The 21,716-nt window shown below is 41.1% G+C and overlaps 1 long non-coding RNA gene across 1 annotated transcript; it reads right to left on the minus strand.

The window, feature by feature from the left end:
• Window positions 1-3,019: 3,019 nt before the first annotated feature.
• Window positions 3,020-5,840, minus strand: LOC119064965 (uncharacterized). Its single transcript, XR_005085520.2, has 3 exons — window positions 5,739-5,840; window positions 5,382-5,584; window positions 3,020-5,088 (listed from the first exon to the last, which is right to left on the minus strand). It is a non-coding gene; the product is annotated as an uncharacterized LOC119064965 (long non-coding RNA).
• Between the last annotated feature and the right edge of the window lie 15,876 nt (window positions 5,841-21,716).

Consider the following 21,716-nt stretch of genomic DNA (forward strand, 5'->3'; position numbering starts at 1 on the left):
TTTGGCTGGGTAAAAAAATGCATGGCCATGCCCTTTTTTGCTTGTTTATTTGGTTGGTTGGCTGGTTTTTACATTGTGGTGTTGCATTGGTCTGCTGCAACTGCCATTACAAATTACCACAGACCAGGTAACTTAAATTTATTTTCCTCAGAGCTCTGGAGGCCAGAAGTCCAATATCAAGGCGCTAATCTGACTCAGTTTCTGCAGAGAGCTCTCCTCCCACTGTGTCTTCCCGTGGCCTTTCCTCTGTGGGCAGGAAGAGATCTGACTCTCCCTCTTCCTATAAACTCACTACTCCCATCCTGAGGTCCCCACCTCAAGACCTGATTTAACTGCAATTACCTGCCTCAGGCTCCACCTCCAAATACCAGCACACTGGGGTCAGGGCTTCAACACAGGCATTGGGGCGGCGGGGGGAGGGAGTAGGGTACAACAAATTTCCAATCCATACTGATGCCAAGATAGAAAAGGAAATCCAGGCCACAGATAAAATCTGTATACCCCTCAATATCCTAAAGCTGAGGTGGTCACAGTTTGTCAAATAAACTCATTTAGAATCTTGGAGTTAGGGCAAATTAGAAATGCTTAAAAACAAAAACAAAAACCTAATTCCAACCTCTAACTAAGAATAAGCACTTGGTAGAAACATGACAGCATTGGGGCCACCAAATGGAGGTTAATGTGAAGCAAGACATTCCACGCGGAATGTTTGTGGGAAGAGATTCGATGGCAGCACCTTCAACATTCCCAGGCAGTGGCCTATTTTAGGTTCATCCAAGTATCCCCCACCTCACTGCCCTTCTAAGATGCTGAACAGTTTCCCTTTGCTTTCATTGAACAGACCACAACTGGGCTGGATTCCCTTTTTTTTTTTTTTTTTCAATAAGTGTACTAACAAACTGGAAAGCAAACCAATTACAAGTGCACCAGTCGTTGGAATCCCTTGGGGCAGCTGCTTGCAGGCCATAGGGGCGAAGGCTCCATCATCGGTGCCCGTGCAGTACTGTGCACGAAGATGTCCATCCTGTGGATCAGCCCCAGCGGAAGCGGTGACGGTGGAGGTAAGACACCTCAGCTCCACAGCATCGCTTACTGCTTCGAGACACTGGTTTGCCTCACTTGGTCTTTATCCCTGCATTTTACAAAGGCTACCACTGAAATCACCCTGGCCCTCCACGCAAAGCCACCCCTGCCACCCCTCTGTCCTCTTCCCCACGGTGGCCTTTCAGACCTTCCTCTCACACCCACTACAGTCCCATCCTCTACTCTTTCTCAAGGGTGATCTTTCCTTCCTCTCCAAGAAGATGGAAGCTGCAAAATATAAATTCCCTCAGTTCCCCCAAACCACTGTCTTCAAAGGCACTTACTCCTGCCTCCACCTCCCTTCTTCTTCTCAGCCTCAGAGGAAGGAGCGACGCTGCTCAGGCAAATCAGTGCCCGTGCGGCCCACGCAGGGCCTCCGCAGAGGTCCGCTCACCCGGTGTCCGCCTGTTCACCATGGGCTGCTCCCCGCATCCTCTAAGCAAACAACGGAGCATGTGAAACTTAAAGACAATAAAAACAAATAAGCTTCACCAAAACCTCCACCCCACTCTGGCGACCACTCTCGTCTCCATGAGCAACATTTACAACGAAGCCCAGAGTAACTTGTCGGCTTCCTCACCTCACACTGGCTCCTACGTCACCTGGCTTCCACCTCCATCACTTCACGATGATTTTTATGAAAATGTCCTTGGGGATATTATTCTCCCTAATTTACTTCTCATGACTGATATTACTAACCTCTCTACCCTTGGTCCTGGTGTCGTCTGCTTCCTGGCCTCTTCTACGACTCGCTCCCTAAGTAACCAGTGTTTTTAAAGGTTCTCTCCCCAGACAGCAAGTACACTTTTCAGATTCCCTGGCAGGCCCCTGGCCCTGCCTGTGGTTCCTCCTCCTTGCTTCCTCCGACATGTCCAAGCCAGAAACCCAGGTATAAAGCTCTACCTCGGATGTCACTGCATCTCTTACCTTGCCCCCCATTATTAATCTGGATCTTGCCCCCCCAGATCCAGGCCAATCGGTCTCTCACCTGTCACAAGCAGGTTCTCCCCACCCTCCCCTCTGCTCCTGCCTTAGTTCAGGCGCTTGTCGTCTGTTCCCTGCCACTGCGATAGTCTGCCGGCTGGTCTCTCTGCATCAAGACTTGCTCACTCTGTCAGTGAGAATTACACCAGCCAGGGGAACTGTTATGAGTTACAGTTTTGAGTACACAGAACACGGTTTATTCTTGTATTTTTATTTATTAATTATTATATTATTTCCCCTGTGAACAACTGTAAGCCTAATTTTACCCACCCTTGTACATGTAATGGAATAGTACTCAGCCATAAAAAAGAATGAAATTTTACCATTTGCAAGAGCATGGATGCGCCTAGAGGATGTTATACTAATTGAAATCAGTCAGTCACAGAAAGACAAATACCATACAATTTTCCTTATATGTGGAATCTAAAGAACAATATAAATGAACAACCAAAACAGAAACAAACTCATTGATCCAGAGAACAAACTGAGGGTTGCCAGAGGGGTGGGAAGTTGGGGGACTGGGTGAAAAAGGTGAAGGGATTAAGAGGTGCGGATTGATAGTTAAAAAATAGTCACTGGGATGTAAAGTAAACCCTGAGAAATGTAGACAGTAAAACTGTAACAACTACATATGGTATCAGTTGAGTAATGGAAATAGCAGGGGGAATACTTTCTAGAGTATATGATTGTCCAGCTACTCACTGTACTTACTATAAAACTGAAATTAACACAAAATAATATTGAATGCAAACTGTAATTGAAAAAAATTTAATTTAAAAAAATTAAAAATTGATTATAAAAATAAAAAGCCCGGAGGTGTGGAGATCACTGTGCGGGCATAGGGTGAGCCACAGCGTCAGGGACCCGAGCTCCTCTGCACATTCACTACGTGTGGCTCACCGTCCCCACATCACGGACGAGCACCATCCACGATTGGCACCCAAACCTCAGCTGTTATGTCCACACCGCAGCCCTGCAAGAATCCACCTCCCCTTCCCCCCCACGCCCTCCCCCTGTGTAGTAGAGACTCTCTTGGGACCATCTGAAGCAAAGGTTTAGGGCAGCAGCTGTCAACCTTTTTCATCTCATGGCACATATAAACTAACTACTAAAATTCTGCAACACAACAAAGAATATATTTTTTACCAATCTGACAAAAAAAGTATAATTTTGATTCATTCATATTGAATGGCTATTGTGTTGCCTGTTGCTGTATTTTTATTTGACAACCTAAGGGAAATGAAGTAGGTACCCCTGGCTAAATAGTGAGGTATTGCATGTTTTAAAAATTCTTGCAGCACACCACTTGAAAATCACTGGTTTGGGAAAAGGGCCATATCCATCATTTGAAGTTTGCTGTTGTGCTAGATTTGACATCTGACAGACCATCCTAAATGGAAGGTTCTGGAAAAAGCCTTGGGAATACAGTCTTACTTCTGCTAAATTCTGCTAAGGCCATCATCTGGAATCCGTATTCCCAAGGGATTTCCATCAGGCACAGAGGTTTGGCTACTTCAAACGTCCAAGGACCCAGATCAGCTCTGTCTCAGTCAATCAAGCTGGCGTGTAGACAGGGCCTCCTGGAGCAGCTGCATTTTCTCACACCTCTGCCTGTCCATGGGTGCTCTCCAGCCGGAGTTCATATCTGTCAGACTCTGCTTGAAACAGCAGAGATGTCTAAACCAGAGCAAAATGTTGAGTTTATGCTAACCTTTTCCCCTTATACTACAATCTTACTCAGTAGGTGGTATAGCTTTCAAGCTAAGATAGGGTCAATATGAGTGAAATATTTCCATTGCCAAACAAGTATTACCAGATTTCTAGTCTCTGAAATTCTGAGCACTTTGCCACCTGCTACCTGAGAACTTGAACTTAGTTACACTAATATTTCCATTTCTGCTACATGCAATACTCCTTTATAATATACTACAGAGTGCTGTATTAGTTTAAAAATAAGCTTCTACAGCAACAATGATCCCAAATAGTAGTAATTTAATAACCATAATGTATACTGTCTATTGTGTGGAAGTCCAGAGGTAGGTGAACATAGGTGAACAATGTCTTCTATGTTGGTTCTGCCTGGGAACAGGACCAGTGCCACTGAAGCTCCCCATTTTGCCGTCCTGAGAACATAGCCACCATCATCATTGTCAGGCTGGCCACCATTACCACCACATTCCAGGCAACAGGTCTAGGAAGGGATGAAAGCACCAGTTTGCCCTTTAGGAATAACACTGTCATATCAGTCAGATGCAAGTGAGACTGGGTATTGTAGTTTTCGGTACAGCAGCTGTGACTGCAGCCACTAACTGCACAGGTGTCTAAGAGTGGGAAAGGGAGTACTGCTATTCTTGGCCGAAAGCTCTCCCAAGTCACAGGGAGAAAATCAGATCAGTTTATCTATGCAACTTAGGTCCACTGATTGAAGTCTCTGCAATCTTTCATCTAACCTGCAAATGACTGTAATTTGTCTTTGGAGTTCTGTAAGAATTAACTGAGTTGGCAATTATAAATAAAATGCTTGCAGGAATGCCTGGCTGAAGCGAGTGTCAGCCACAACTGGCTTCCTCCCTTCCCAGGTGGGGTTCTGTGAACTTCCTGAGTCATGCAGCATAGGGGAGAACCAGACTCAGATAATGTGAACAAAAAGGGAGCTACGTAATAAATTTGACAAAGTTTAGTAACCAAAAGTAACCAATCTGATCCTCAATTCCTAACTGGGCAAGTGATAATGGGCAGTCACATTCCAGGCCTATAACTTCTTTAGTCCAAAGTTTACCTTTGCCTTAAATGGACCCAGGTTGCCCTTACTAGGAGCACATGAAATGAGCTCAGCACGTTATCTGTGAGCTCCAGAACATGAGGAGCAAGTATTTCTATATTTTTAAAAAAGAGTGCTAGACTTATCCACGCAGGACCAGTTAATAGAGAGCAAGTTCAGGCTTCATCTTCCAAACTTCAGGTTTCATCTCAGACATGGAAGTCATCATTCCGATCTTTAAGAAGAAAAATCTGGATAAACTGAAAGTACAGTATAGGAAATGTAGTCAATAATATTATAATAACTATATAAGGTGCCGAAGGGTGCTAGACTTATTGGGGTGATCACTTCATAAGTCATATAAATGTCTCATCACTATATTATACGCCTAAAACTAATGTAATATAGTGTGTCAACAGTAACTGAAAATTTTTTTAATTACTAAATAAATACATTACTTTTTATTGACCCATCAGAGAACTGAGGGCAAACTGCCATTCCACAATCTGGAGCTACAAGATCATTCAGAGAGACACAGCCAAGACCTACTCACCTGGAACAGAAGCCACCGGAACTGTGAACTGGTAGGAACATTTAAATGGCAGTTTTGACAACTTGCTGAAGGCTGAGTATGAGTTAGCCTGAGAGTGAGAAATTCTTGGGTCAAAGTCCTCGCAGGGCCCCCACACTTCCGTGGGTTTTACCTCCAGGAGCCCCTGCCGGTTGTCCCAGTAAAACCCTGGGAGAGATCCCCTCCTGGCTCGGGCACAAAGGAATGGTTGAGAAATCAGCTCAGAGCTTTTCCCCTACAAAGGCCTATTCTCCAGGCCTAAGGATGTTGCCAGAGCCTATTCCAACTGGAGGAAAGGCGATCATCTCCACCCTACTCCCTCCAGCCCTGCTGTCTCACCTAAGGAGGAAAAAGGCTCATCGGCATGGGCCCAGGCTTCAAGGAGATAGGTTCAGAACACTGCAGCCATGTAAGAAAGAAGGGACAAGGGAAAGCTACACCCCTGGGCACACATTCTTGAAGGCTACAGCTCTGAGAAACAAGTTGACTAGAAGGGTGTGGTTTAACCAGAAGTTTATAGCATGTGATCCTTCTCTCCAGCCCTTATCACATACCAACAGATATCCAGGAGAACAACAGTGGGTTACAGCTGCCAGACACAGGCTCTTTCTCTCCCGAAAGAAATACTTAGGGAAACCCAGAGACAAGAAGGAAATTGGAAACAGGGGCCCCAGCAGGACAGAGAGCCTCTGACACTTACAGCTACAGCAAACATTGAACATAGCCCAGCTCCTAACCTGATTAACATCAACTCTCATACCAAAAGCCTACTTACCCCAGTTTCTATATCCCAGTAAAACATGTTCAGCTTTCAACAAAAGATCAGAAAGCATGACAAGAAAAATTAACACAGTCTAAAGAGACAAAGTAATTATCAGAACCAGACTCAGATATGCGAACAAAAAGGGGGCTATGTAATAAATCTGACAAAGTTTAGTAACCAAAAGGAACCTCACAGGGTGATCTGACCATAAATTCCTAACTGAGCAAGTGATGGTAGGTAGTCACATCCCAGGCCTATAACTTCTGTAGTTAAAGATTTATCTTCAACTTAAACAGATCCTGTCCATTGTTCCTGTGAATTTAGGTTACTTAACACACCTTTGAAATGCCTCTTTCTCAGACTCTTGGGAAGAATAACCTTTAAGACAGCACATAATTCTATTAACTGTCCTTCAATCCAATCAAAGAGCTTTCCCCACCCTGCTCTCTTCCACTTTCATTCAATCTTCCTTAAGTTCTCTCCTTAGTTTCAAATATATAAACAGAACTATAAAACTGTCATTTGCTAGAGCATTTGAGATCTTTCTCCTGTCATGTCATCATCTGTCCCAAATAAACTCAATTAAACTCTTATAAAAATTCTCTGGACATTCAACAGATATGACATAGATGTTCAAATTATCAAGCAGAAAATTTTAAGTAACTATGATTAAAATAGAATGAACTCTAATGGAAAAATAGATAACATGCACAGACAAATGGGTAATTGTGATATTGGAATAGTATAATTTACATTAAGAAATATATGTTAATGAGAGAGGACTTTTAAAAAGCCCCTAATGAAGTGCGTTGGTTTCTAGGAGAACCAACCCTAATTAGAGAGTTAAAACTCTAAGCTCTGCCCTCCAACCTCCAGGGAGGCAAGAGGAGGATGAAGGTAAAAGAGACACCAATGTCCAAAGATGTTATCAATCATGCCTTTATAATAAAGTCTCCAAAAAACCAAAAACACAGACTTCAGAGAGCTTCCATATTGGTGGATGCATCCATGTGTCTGGAGGACAGTGTACCCCAGTTCCAGGGGGACAAAAACTTCTGTACTCAGGACCTGTTTGGACTCTACCCCATGTGCCTCTTCATCTGGGCTTTCACTTGGATCTTTTATAATATCCTTCAAAATAAACCAGTAAATTTAAGTAATTGTTTCTCTGAGTTCTGTGAGCCATTCCAGCAAATTAATCAAATTGTACAGAAGGGTCATGGGAACCTTTAATTTATAGCGAGTTGGTCAGAAGCACACAGAACAACCTGGACTTGTAACTGGCATCTGAAGTGGGGAAAGCCTTGTGGGACTGAGCCCTTTACATGTGGGATCTGATGCTCTCTCTGGGTACATAGTGTCAGAACTGAGATAAATTGTGGGACATCCAGTTAGTGTCTGCTGAGAACTGAAAAACAGCTTGATGTGGGGGGAAAAATCTCATACAACTGTGTTGAGTGGTAGTAGCATAAAAGTAGAGTAGAAACACAAAGGACTGTTTCCTTCCAACTTAACTACTGGCATTGGAAAACATACATTAGACTAATGTAAACAGAGACATGGAAATTGCAAGAAATAATCAAAAGAAATACTGCCAATAGGGGACTTCCTCCAAGATGGAGGCATAGGTGGAGACGCTGTGCTTTCTCACACAACCAAGTTTAGAGACAATAAAATATTAGCAACAGAAAACACAGCCAGGACACAGAAAATTGAACTTTTCAGAAGTCTGATAACAACAAATGCTTCAGTCTGACCTGTAAGAGGGGCGAAACCAGCAGCTGGTGGAGCGGGGTTGCGCAGGAAAACTCAGTCAGATGAACTCAGGCACACATATCAAAGGGTAGACCCAGTGAGTGACCCAGTGAGCGACCCAGTGAGCGACCAGCAGATCCAGCCAAGGGTGAAGGGCAGCGGGTTGAAGGGCAGTGGGGTGACTGTGCTGGCGCATTCCTGCGCAGATAGACCAGCAAAGGAGCGGGCAGTGAGATGGGACTGAGCAGGTCCCAGTGACAGGAAGCAACAGAAAGGGCCGCCATTTCCCCACTCTGACCCTTCCCCCACATACTGCATCGCAACCCAGTGACCCTGCCCTGGAGGCCCTGCCCCGCCCCTAAGGCTCTGCTCCTCATACTTAATGGGCGCCAACAGACCAAAAATGACTCAAGAAGATCTCAAAGCCCCAGAGCCCATAAATCTAAGTGACAAAGAAATAGCAAAACTTTCAGATGCACAGTTCAAAACACTGGTCATCAGGATGCTCACAGAACTGGTGGATTTTAGTCACAAATTAGAGGAACATATGAAGGCTAAACTAATTGAAATGAATGGCAACACACAGGAAACCAACAGTAATGGAAAGGAAACTGGGACTCAAATCAAAGGAGTGGACCAGAAGGAGGGAAAAAATGACCAACCAGAAAAGAATGAAGAAACAAGAATTCAAAAAAATGAGGAGAGACTTAGGAACCTCCAGGACACCTTTAAATGCTCCAACATTCGAATTATAGGGGTACCAGAAGGGGGAAAGGAACAGCCACCAGTGGAAAACTTAGTAGAACAAATAATAAAGGAGAATTTCCCCAATCTGGCAAAGGCAATAGACTCCCAGGAAATCCAGGAAGCTCAGAGAGTCCCAAAGAAGTTGGACCCAAGAAGAAACACACCAAGTTACATCATAATTACATTAGCCAAGATTAAAATGAAAGAGAGAATCCTAGAAGCAGCAAGAGCTAAGGGGACAGTCACCTACAAAGGAGTTCCCATCAGACTGTCAGCGGATTTCTCAAAAGAGACATTACAGGCAAGAAGGGGCTGGAAAGAGGTATTCCAAGTCATGAAATCCAAAGACCTACAACCAGGATTGCTCTATCCAGCAAAACTTTCATTTAGAATGGAAGGACAGATAAAGTGCTTCTCAGATAAGATCATATTCAAGGAGTTCATCATCACCAAGCCCTTGTTATATGAAATGTTAAAGGGACTTATCTAAGAAAAAGAAGATAAAAAATTTGAACAGTGAAAGGACAGCAAACTCACAGTTACTAACATTGCCACACCTAAAACAAAAGCAAACTAAGAGGACAGCTAGATCAGGAGCAGAACCATAGAAATGAAGATCTCATGGAGGGTTAGCAACAGGGGAGTGGGAGGAGAAGGGGGAGAAGGTACAGAAAATAAGTAGCATAGACGGTAGGTAGAAAATAGATAGGGGGAGGGCAAGAATGGTATGGGAAATATAGAATCCAAAGAACTTGAGACACATGGTCATAAACTAAAGGGGGGAATGGTAGGGGTGGGGAGTGCAGGGTGGAGGGGAATGAAGGGGGGAATAGAACAACTATAATGGCATAATCAATAAAATAAAAATAAAAGAAATACTGCCAATAAAACAGACCACAATAGAAATGAAGAATGCGTTTGATGAGTTCATTAGTAGACTAGACATAGCCAAGGAAAGAATCAATTAAATTGAAAATAGATCAATAGAAACTTCCCAAGTTGAAATGCAAGGGGAGAAAAAGGATGAGGGAAAAAAAAACAGACTATCCGAGAATGGTGGGGCAATGTCAAAAGGCATAGGATATGTTTAACTGAAATACCAGAAGGTAAAAAAGACATAGGAAGCAGAAGAAATATTGAAGTAATAATGGCTGACAACTTTCTGAAACTAATGGAAAATACCAAACCATACACTCAGGAAGCTCAGAAGACAACAAGCAGGATAAATTACACACATAAAGACACACACACACATCATATTCAAACAGCAAAAAAAAAAACAAAGACAAAAAGGAAAAATTTTAAGGAAGCCAGAGAATAAAAATACCTCACATAAATAGGAAAAAGGACAAGAATTCCATGGGGCCTTTCATCAAAAACTATGTGGGAAAAAAGAGAATAGAAATTAAATATTTAAAGTGGTGAAGGGAAAAAAACTACCAACCTAGAACTCTATATCTAGCAAAATGACCCCTCAAAACAAAGGAGAAATAAAGGCCATCTCAGAGAAACAAAAAGTGAAGGAATTCATCACCAGTGGACCTACACTGTAAGCAAGAAATCTTAAAATAAAAACTTTTTTTCAGAGAGAAGGAAAATGATAAGGTCTGAAATTTTGATCTACATAAAGAAAGAATCTAGTTTTAAAAATAAAGGTAAAATGAAACCTTTTATTTTTATTATTCTTCACTGATATAAAAGATAACTGTCTAAAGTAATAACAGCTATAACATATAGATAAGTCAAATGAACAACAGCAATATCACAAAGAATATGAATTGGTAACACTGTTGTAAGTTATCTGCATGGCACATGAAACCGCATAGTGTTATTTGAGAATAGATTTACATGAGTTAAAAACTATGTGTTGTAAACTCTAAAGCAACTGTTAAAATAATTTTAGGTGACATGATGAGAGAATATAAATCATAATTGTATAAAATGTTGGAATAAAACCAGAAAAAGTAGAAAAAGAAGAGAAAAAAACAAAGAACAAATGACAAATAAAAAATACCTGATTAATCTATATTAATAATCATTTTAAATGTGAATAGTTAAATACACCAATTAAAAAGCAAGGATTGTCAAAGTGGACTTAAAAAAATAAGACTCAATTATATAAAACAAGAAACACAATCTAAACATAAAGACTCAAGTTAAAAGGGGTTGAGAAACATATACTATAATAACACCAACCCCCAAAAAGCTGGAGTAGCTATATTAATTTCAACAAATCAAACTTTAGAACAAGGAGGTTTATTAGGAAAAAAGAGAAGCATTACGTATGGTACAGGGGTCAATTCTCTTTGAGGACATAGCAATCTAAAATGTGCATGACTCTAAAACAGAGTCAAAACACATAGGAGAAAAACTGATAGAATTGAAAGGAGAAATACATAAATCCACTATTAGAGTTAAAGGTTTCAATATCCCTCCATCAGTAACATATACATAAAGCAAGTAGAAAATCAGTAAGGATATAGATCATTTGGACAGCACTATTAATTAAACTGACATTTATAAAATACACCATCCAACAACAACAGAATACAAGGCCTGTTCAGAAAGCATCCAGCCATGTGCTATGAAAGATAGAGACATTTACTGAAGAAGATATGAGGAACATTGTACATAGGACAATGACAACTCAGTCTACTTCAGAGCAGGCATGTTGGGACCTCACATAGTTCTCCCAGTTACAATCAGCTGCTCTGTCATATTTTCCTGAATCTCACTGATGGTCTGAAATCTCTTCCCGTTCAAAGGTGATTTTAGTTTTGGGAAAAGCCTGAAGTCACAGGGCACCCAATCTGGGCTGTAGAGGGGCTGAGTCACCTGGGTGAGGTGATGTTTTGCCGAAGTGCTGCACAAGATGTGGTGCATGAGTAGGCCCATTATTGTGATGAAGCTGCTAATCGCCATTTACCCATAGCTGTGGCTTACCATCATGCGAATGGTTTCTGTGGAGAAATGTTCAAGCTTAACACAGAATTTGGTGCACATTCATTGCTCTACTTGCTCAGTCATTTTGATTGTGATGGCCACACAGTACACATGCTCACTCAGTGGGATCTACCACCCCAACTGACTGGTACAGTGAAGTCATTGCTGTTCATGCATATGCATTCCAGTCCACTCCCCTTGGCTGCCAGGTCACATCCATAGCATGCAAACCATTCTCATTATATTAACACAGGCTGGATTTTTTTCAAGACACACCTCATATATGTTATTCTCAAGCTCATCTGTAACATCCACCAAGACAGGCCACATACTGAACCATAAAACACACCATAACAAATTTACAAGAATGGAAATCATACAAAGTGTGTACTCTGACCAAAATAGAATTAAACTAGCAATTATTAACCAAAAAAAATCTGAAAAGCCCTCAAAGAAGCAGAAATTAAACAACACACTTCTAAATAATTCATGAGTCAAATAACAAGTCTCAAGAGTAAGTTAAATGTATTTTGAACTAAATGGAAATGGGAGTATAACATACCAAAATGTATGAAATGTAAGAAAAACCTATTCTTAGATGTAACTGTGAATCATTAAATATATCCATTGGAAAAGATGCTTAAAGTTAATAACCTAATCTTCTACCTTAAGAAACCAGAAAAGAGATCAACTTAAGCCTAAATTAAGTAGAAGAAAAGAAATGGTAAAAATTAGAGTAGAAATCAATAAAACTGAGAGCAGAAAAAAAAGGAGTCAGTGATATGCTAAGAGAGTAGATAAAATGGAATTAAATAAAATGCTGAAAACCAGAAAAGGAAGAAAACATATAAACAAAACTGATTAAACTCTAGTTTACTTAATATCTGGCAGAAAAGTCCTCAATGCATTATTTTATTATTTTAAGGTTTACTTGAAAGTTTCATGAACCTTAGACCTTAATGCCCCCATAAAATGTTTAGATCAAGTGTACAAAGTTTAATTTAAAAATCTAACTGAATTGTATTTTTTAAAAGAATTTATTTATATATTTTTAGAGAGAGGAAAGGGAAGGAGAAAGAGAAGGAGAGAAGCATCAATGTGTGGTTGCCTCTCGAACGCCCCTCACTGGAGACCTGGCCTACAACCCAGGTATGTGCCCTGAATTGAACCAGTGACCATTTATTTGGTTCACAGCCCACACTCAATCCACTGAGCTAAACAAGCCAGGGCTAAAAATCTAACTGAATTTTAGTTTGGTATTGAGTGACCAGACCATTTATGAATCAGGTGATGAAGATCTCATGATCCAGAAGTCCAGTGGGAGAGATGCCAGCATACTTCTGGGTTTCTGTAGCAAGATCACACTACCCATAGTAGGAGATCAGCTCCTCATATCTGACTAGGCCATGAGAGATAGCACCTCGCTGTCAAACATTAAGTAATTATACATCAAGAATGCCCCTGTGAAATAAGGACTGTCAGATTTACCAAGACGTAATAAGAACAAGCAAATCCAACTTCCACTCATCAAAAGGTAGAATTGTTATATCCAGGATCAAGCTTGAGCAGGCCCAGAAAGCACAAGTAAGGTGCCTGTACAGGTCACTCAGACTTCCATGTCCGAGTCCACTATTGCATTGGCTCTTCTCCTTTAGCTCACACTTACAGACAGTTCTCTATGAGCAAGTGATGAGAGAAAAGAAAAAAGAAGTGAGCTCTGTCCATACTTAAGTAGGTTCTGTGTGCTGGTACAAGTCATAAAAGAAAGGTTGCTACACTTCAGTGCCACTGGCAAAGGGGAGCTAAAAGTCAGTAGGGGACAGAAATCCCCCTAATGGGCGGAGCTTCAGGCACTATACCTGGTCATCTCCTTTGTGAGAGAGAAGTGGTTCAAGGCAAAAATGTACACAGACTCGTGTGCAGTAGGAAATGGCTCAGTGGTTGATCAGGCCCTAAAAGGAGCAAACTTGGAATATCAGAGACAAGGAAGTCTGAGGAAGGGGCATGTAGATGGACATATAGAAATGGCCATAGAGTGGTGGATCTTTTTACCATGTGTTACTCCCCACTAGAGAGCATCCTTTAGGAGAGACATTAAATTGTTAATGAATAGAATGATTTGGCTAATCGATATCAGCCAGCTTCCGTCCTCAACTGCTCCAGGCTTTGCACAATGACCATCAACAAAATAGCCATGGTCACACAGGAGAAAATGCATGTCCAAAATGGTTGCCTTTTCACATGACTCCCTTTAACTGACACTGATCTAGCTGTGCTGCTGCCTAAATGTCCAACCTGTCAGCTAAAGAGACTGATTGCCAGCCCTCCAATATGATACCATCCTTTAAGGAAATCAACCAGGTCCTTGGTGGCAAGTTGATTCCATTGGCTCCCTTTTGTCTTGGCAAGGTCAGTAGTGCATCCTCACCAGCACAGATGGTTACAAACCAATACAAGCATGTAATAAAATACACAAATGGAAAAACATTTTCTTTTATTGTTACATATGTTACTATTCATAGTACTGTATTACTGCAAAACCATGTGTAAGTATAATTTTGATAAATTATATTATACGTGTAGCTGATGGTTTTTTTTCCCAGCAGTTTACTCATTCTGTTATATGGAAAAGTAAGAAATAATGTATTCACTTTTTAAAAAAATGAATAGTTGGAGATTTCTCAGGTGGCTTCATTAGAGTTGGAACAAAGTTTTTAGTTAAAGAACAATTTTTGTGAGTTTCAAATGTTAAAAATGGCCCCCCATATGAGCACTAGAATTATTAAGAATTAAATTACTCTTCAGTCAGAATTAAATTTAAGATTAATATATATTGGCTTCGCTCATTTTCCCTCTTGGGACAGAGCACACATCCATGCTTTTCTGACCTTGGGCATGGCCATGTGTCCTGTTTTGGACAGAGAAGTGATGTGATCAGTGGATCTGAGCAGATACCTTAAGAGCGATGGCACTGAGCTGACTCACAGCCTAAAGAAAAGCTTCCTCATCCTCCACTGATCTGCAGACCCTTATATTTCTTCATACATATGTGAAGAAATAGGTGCTGAACTTTGTAAGCTTCTGAACTTTGGGACAGTTTGCTATACAGCATTACTGGGCAATAGCTGATAATTACAAATATCACCAACACTGTCTAATCAGAATTACAGATAAAAGGCATTCATCTTGGTGTCTCAGCTGTCACACCAGAACATGTGCAATCACCCTGAAGAAGGATTTGGACAAGATTATTCACCAAGAGAATAATCTGTTTTATAAACCTAGAATTTTGCAGGTTAAGTTAAATCTCTGTAAGCTGAAAGCTCCATAGTTGCAATTTGTATAGCTTGATGGTTATCATGTACTACGTACAGAACAACTGAGCAATCTAAAGAAAGGCTTAGCCTTTTCCTATGCCTTATAGGGAACCTGAAGCCACATTTCAGCCCGACGCCAGTGAATCCCACCTTTAATGGTTCCACAGCCATACTCTGCCCCTAAAAGAACCCAAAAATGTGCACCATGTCCATCTGTACGGGACACTAGTTGTGAAAACAATTAGGAAAGAAAATTTTGGCCCAAAGAAGGAAAATTTGAAAATAAGTAAAATCAGGCCCAGGCAGATGCCCAAAGAAGAAGGGTGGACTTAAGTGGATGTTGCCAAGAACAAGGGTATGACTCTTGAGAGGAGAAAAAGCTGAGGTATTTTATATATATCCGATGGCCTAGAATCACACTTAGCAACCACCCATGATAACATACAAGAGGATACATTAAGAATGATTCATTTCTGACTGCGGGTCAAGATGGAGGTGTAGGTAGATATGCTTCACCTCTTCCTGCAGCCCTGAGAAGAATCACAACTAACTTCAAAACACAAAACACCCAGAACTGCCGGAAAAACCAAACTGTATGAGAGTCTGACAACCAAGGATTTAAAGAAGCCATATTTATCCAGATGGGTTGAAAGGGTGGAGATAGGGAGCTTAGGCAGACAGGATGGTGGTATGGCACGGAGAGGTGATGCTGGTGACATGATCAAGTGGCCCAACATCCATGTGTGGTGGATAAGAATCAGGAGAGACACCTGTGGAGCAAGCCATCCCAGCCACAGGCCAGACCACACACCCCAGGGTTCCAGCACCAGGAAGAGAAAGCCTCATAAATTCTGGCTGGCAGAACCAGTGGGGGTTGGGACAGCAGAAGAAACTGCCTGTTACTCAGGAGAGTCTGTTTAAAGGACCCACAAAGTCTCAAGACATATGCAAATCCACCCACTACAGGTTTCAACACCAAAGCAACAATTAAAATGGTACCAATCACACATGGCAAGTGGGTGAAGTGACTGGAAACCAGGTGAGTGCCAAACAAGCCTACAGAAGCCAGGTAGCAACACTGCCCCCTCTCTGACCCCTTCTTTCCCCACATAGCACCACAAAGCAGTGAAGCAAGTTGCCCCACCCTGGCAAATACCTAAGGCTCTACCCCAGGCTCTTAACCAGCATACTAAGACAAGGAGTCAAAGTAGCTTTACCTAATATACAAAAACAAACACAGGGAGGCTGCTAAACTGAGGAGGCAAAGAAATATGGCCCAAATTAAATAACAGATCCAAACTCAAGAAATAGAACTAAATGAAACAGAGATAGCCAACCTATCAGATTCAGAGTTCAAAACATTGGTGATAAGGATGCTCAAAGAATTCATTGAGTATGGGAAACACGTAAGGAAAGAAATGAAGGTTACACTAAGTAAAATAAAGAAAAATCCACGGGGAACCAACAGGGAAGGGAGGGAAGCTGGGATTCAAAACAATGATTTGCAACATAAGAAAGAAACAATCATTCAACCAGAACATAATGGAGAAACAAGAATTCAAAAAAAATGAGAGAGAATTAAAAGACTCTGGGACATCTCCAAAAGTGCCAACATCTGAATCACAGAGATACCAGAAGGAGAAGAGCAAGAAATTGAAAAAATAGTGAAAGAAAACTTCCCTAATTTGGGAAAGGAAATAGACATACAAGTCCAGGAAGTACAGAGAGTCCTGAACAAGTTGGATCCAAAGAGAACCACACCAAGACACATCATAATTAAAATACTAAAGGTTAATGATAAAGAGAGAATCTTAAAAGCATCAAGGGAAAAGAAGAGAGTTTCCTACAAAGGAGTTCCCATAAGACTGTCAGCTGATTTCTCAAAAGTAACTTTGCCAGGACTGGCAAGAAGTATTCAAAGTGATGAAAAGCAAGGGTCTACAACCAAGATTACTCTATTCAGCAAAGCTATCATTTAGAATTGAAGGACAGATAAAGTGCTTCACAGACAAGGTAAAAATAAAGGAGTTCACCATCCCCGAGCCAGTATTACATGAAATGTTAAGAAGCCTTATTTAAGGAAAATAATAAGATCAAAATTATGAACATTAAAACAGCAATAAATTCACAGCTATCAATAATTGAATCTAAAAGACAAACTAATCAAACAAACAGGAAAGAATCATAGATATGAAGATGATTTGGAGGGTTATCAGTGGGGAGGGGAAGAGGGAGAATGGGGAGAAAGGTACAGTGATTAAGAAGTACAAATTAGTAGGTATAGAATAGACAGTGGGTGTTAAGAACAGTACAGGAAATGCAGAAGCCAAAGAACTTACATGTATAACACATGAATATGAACTAAGGTGGGGAGATTGCTGGAAGGAATGGAGATACCAGGCAGGGGTGAGGGGGAGAGAAAAATTGGGATAACTGTAATAGTGTAATCAAAAAACATATTTTAAAAGCAATATCTATTTAAAGTTATTCCAATAAGGCAACTATGAAGTAGAAAAAAATCATACGGTTATCACAATATATGCAGAAAAGTATTTAATAATGGCAAAATAAAAAAGAAACCCATAAACTGAACAAAGGAGATCTTAACCAAATATGTATAATCTACGAGAAAAAAGCAAACATTATAGGAAAAGAAATGTGAAGATCTAGAGATGTCGAAGTGGAGGAAACAGAAAAAGAAATGGTCACAGTGACGGCCACCTGTGTTCAGGGAATTGGGCAGGTATATGAGCCCGACATTCGGAGGGCGAGAACTCAAACCTGGGCCCCACCACTTAAGTGATTTGTGACCGTGAGAAATTACTTCTTTATACCATCTGTAATATGTAGGTAATGGTAGCATCTACCCTATAAAGTTGCTATTAAATAAATTAACATATCTAAAATGCTGCCCCACATTTAGGACGCATACAACACATGTTAATTTTAAAGGTTCTAGACATAACTACTTCACATTTGAATTTTTTAAATGTTTTCCTGTAAGTTAAGTCTTCTATTTAAACCACCCTCTATCTCTTTGATATTGCACAGTTCCCCCAACTTTTCCCTCATTCACAGAAGAATTTAAACCCGTTCCTCTGGTTCATGGTTCCATCCTGCCCCCTCCTCATCTTACCATCCTTTAGCTGGCTTGGTTGATGCTCTCAAGGCACCTCATGACTAATCCAGTACTCCAGCATCACCATTCCTTGAAGGCACCTCGGCCTGTGGCCTTCCTCCAACTTGCTGTTATGGACTGAAAGTTTGTGTTCCTCCACATTTCATATGTGGAAATCTTAACCTCCCCTCCTAATGCAATGGTACTCAAACACGGGACCTCTGGGAGGAAATTAGGTTGTGAGGGTAAAACCCATGTTACAGGATTCATGTCTGTATAAAAAAAGAGCTTGCTCTCTCGCCCTCTCTCTCCCTCCCTTCCACTCTCTCCCTCTGTCTCCCCGCTTCAATCCCTCTCTCTGCCAGTGAAGAGAAAACAAGAAGACACTCAACAAACTAGGAAGAAGGCTCTCACCAGTCATGGGGTCTATTTATACCTTGATCTTGGACTTCCTAGCCTCCATTTCTGTTGTTTGAGCCACCCAGTCTGTAGTGTATTTTTTATAGCAACACGAGCTAAGATACTTACTTGCCCACCTGGTTGCCTCATCCCCATTGTCTTAAATTTCAATATCCCATTCTAACTACAGTCTCCCACCCTTCTAACTCATGTTTGTATCTCCAACCCCTACCTCAGTAGGCTCCTTCCTTTCTACCAGCATCACTCTGTATTCCTCTATAGTACTGTCATCTGTGAACATCTGTCAAGTCTGCTGCTTAGCAGAATTGTCTTCTTCGTCACCTTCACTGGCACCTGGCCTCCTATTAAAACCTTCCTTCTACCTCATGGGTATTTCCTTTCGTTCTTCACATCTCTCTTCACCAGCTCTGAAGTGTAAGAAAGGTTTCCTCCGTATGTCACTACAGTTTTCATTCTTGCCACCTTCCTTGATTAGATAGCCAATCAAGTCTATTTCATAAAACAAAAATAATCATCCCCTCTTATTTTTTTGGCAACCAAGAATATGCCTATGGCTCTCAAATCAGCATGTGAGGTGCAGCATTTGCCCATAAGCTGGGATATCAGAATCCTGAGGGGCCTCTGCAGTAATCCGTCCCTGCAAATAAAACAGAACCCTCAGCCCTTTGTATTCTCTGTACGGGTTTCTGGGACCACCAGCCACCCAGGCACCCTGCAATTAATCCTTGATTCTCCCTCAGTAGCACTGAATTTCCCCATAGTCAGACCTCGTTGGTATTTAAGGCACCAGCCACTGAAAAAAATACTTGGAAAAAATTCATTATTTGGAATCACACAAAACAAACAAAAATAAAACTTACCGCATAAAAAAAATTAAGAACAGAGCTTTGCTGAAATTTCTCATACTCATTACATGGCTCATTATAGCTTTTTAAAAATATGTGTAATAAGGCAACATAATTGTTTTTAATACTTAGGGTTCCTAAAGGTCTTGACCTAGTCCTGTCCCCTTTTTGCCCCTAGGAATCGCCCCGTCCTCACAGTTTGGCATTTTAAATATCTCTGGCATCCCACCTGCCCTGCATATCCCACCTACCCTGCATCCCCCACCCCTTATCCTCAACTGCCCCCACCCCAGGGCAGCCTCTTCTCCTCTCACCCTGTCTCCTGTCATACGGTCCTTCCCACAGGGCCCCTGGAGTGGCTCTTCTCAAAAGCAATTCCAGCGCCATCTCTGCCCCTTGCAAACAAATAAATAAACGGTGAATAAATAACACTTCTTTAGCGGTACCACACTAACGACAGGGACCAAGCACCTCAGCATGACTCTCGAGGTTTCCCTGATATATTCTGGTGGTTCTCAAATGTGACTTTCTGACCACTCTACAGACTCATTTGGAAATTCCTAAATTTCCTGGAAGGGGGCGCAGGAGCTACATATTTAACAAGCATCTCAAACGTAAAGTGTGGAGATGCTGTGTACCTCCCCGAGCTCACCTGCCATCACTCACTCATACGCCAAGGAGATCCTAGATGCATATTAAAATCACCCAGGAAAAAAACGTGTTTTAATACCAGTGCCAAGGCATCTCTGGACACATTAAAGAAGGCAACCTAGAAATGAAGCCCAGGAACTGGCATTTTTTAGAAGGTCCCCAAGTGAATCTAATCTGCAGCCAGGATTGAGAACCACTGGTGGTATGAAGGTGGAGCTGCTCCAAAAAGCACCTACGCCCCTACGATGTGTCTCACCTCCTCTGCTGTGCTCATAATACTTCCCACCTGGAATGAAGCTTAGCCCTGGTATCTGCTGAACTAATTTCTTTTTATCCATTAAGACTTGGTTTAGGTAATAGTAATAATTCCGGGGAGTATTTCCACACTCCCTCCCACAGGCTAGGTGTCTCCACTCTGTCTGGGCTCCCCTGCACCTTTTGCATCCTTTGTATCCTTTGAGTTTAGCAGCATCTGACATATATAGTGGGGACTAATGAATTGTTGTTGATTGAATGAAGGAACATATGAAAAAGTGAATGAGTTGATAAAATAGTTAATGGGTAAGGGGCCTAGAGTAAGAAGCCTAAGTTGAATTTAGAATATTGGAAAGAGGCAATATTTGGGACTATGGGTATGAATCAGCAAGAGATTAATGAAAACATGTACATTTTGTAAATACAGTCATATAAAAGCCAGGAGTAAATTTCTTTACTGTAGTTAACATACTGGCTTAACTATGAAATGCATTCTCCGTGCAAGGTCCTATAGGTGCCCTGGGCTGTGTGTATGTGATTAGCTGAGACCCTAATAGGGTTCAGTAGCTGTCTTAATGGATTGTCAGTCCTTTACACCTTAGTGTAAAAAAAAAAAAAAAAAAACCTCTGAAGGTAGAAGAAGGCTGCCATCTGCTGAGAAAAATGGAGCATTACAGAGAAGTAAAAGCACCGGAGATTCCGATTTTTATGTTATTCCTAGAAATTGTCCTATCTAATTTCTTGTTCTATCCATTGTATGTTTTATCAAATATTTTTCTAGATTATTTTAAACACACATTAATATTTAGGGAGACTTTAAATCTCTTCAATAGGTATTCCCTGCCTATTCTTACATGCATCACACTTTGTTCACATTTTTCTTAAAATTTGTAGTGTTTTTCTAAAAGTCCTTAACTAAAAATTTTTAAATAAAAATTAGTGGCTAGCACAGTTCCAAAGGCCATAGTGTTATTCATAGACAAGCAAAAAAACTATCACTTGTTTCATTAATAAATTCAGGGAATAAAAAATGTTGATATAAGGCAAGGGCCAGATAGGTTCACATTATTTAATGCAAAATGCAAACAATGTTCACTTAAATGCATCGTCGGAGCCTTGGCAGGAAGTCACCTCTCGCACTGCGGTTCACCCTGTGGAGGCAGTGATATCACCTGGGTGGCAAATGAAGAGAGGGCCCCCGGAGGCCTGCTCTGTACTTCCTATGCACCAGGGAGGGATAACACTCTGTTAACAGCTAAAGATATTTTCCCAAGATCTTTCCTTGTACACAAGAGACTCAGTTATTACTGAGATAGGAGGCTGAGCCAAACAGAGTTGGTTCTGTGGCATTCCTGCTGAGAGCCCCTGAAAGTTCAAACATAAGTAGAAACAGCATTTATTGAGCAGTTCCTATATGCCGGTCATTAGCTTTTTACTTTATGGATGGTGCATAATTTAATCAAAACATTCATATGAGGTAGGTTTTATATCGAGTTTAGTGAT

Source organism: Artibeus jamaicensis, unplaced genomic scaffold (assembly GCF_021234435.1).
Source record: "Artibeus jamaicensis isolate MK-2021 breed Jamaican fruit bat unplaced genomic scaffold, CSHL_Jam_final scaffold_916, whole genome shotgun sequence".
Taxonomy (NCBI): Eukaryota; Metazoa; Chordata; class Mammalia; order Chiroptera; family Phyllostomidae; genus Artibeus; species Artibeus jamaicensis.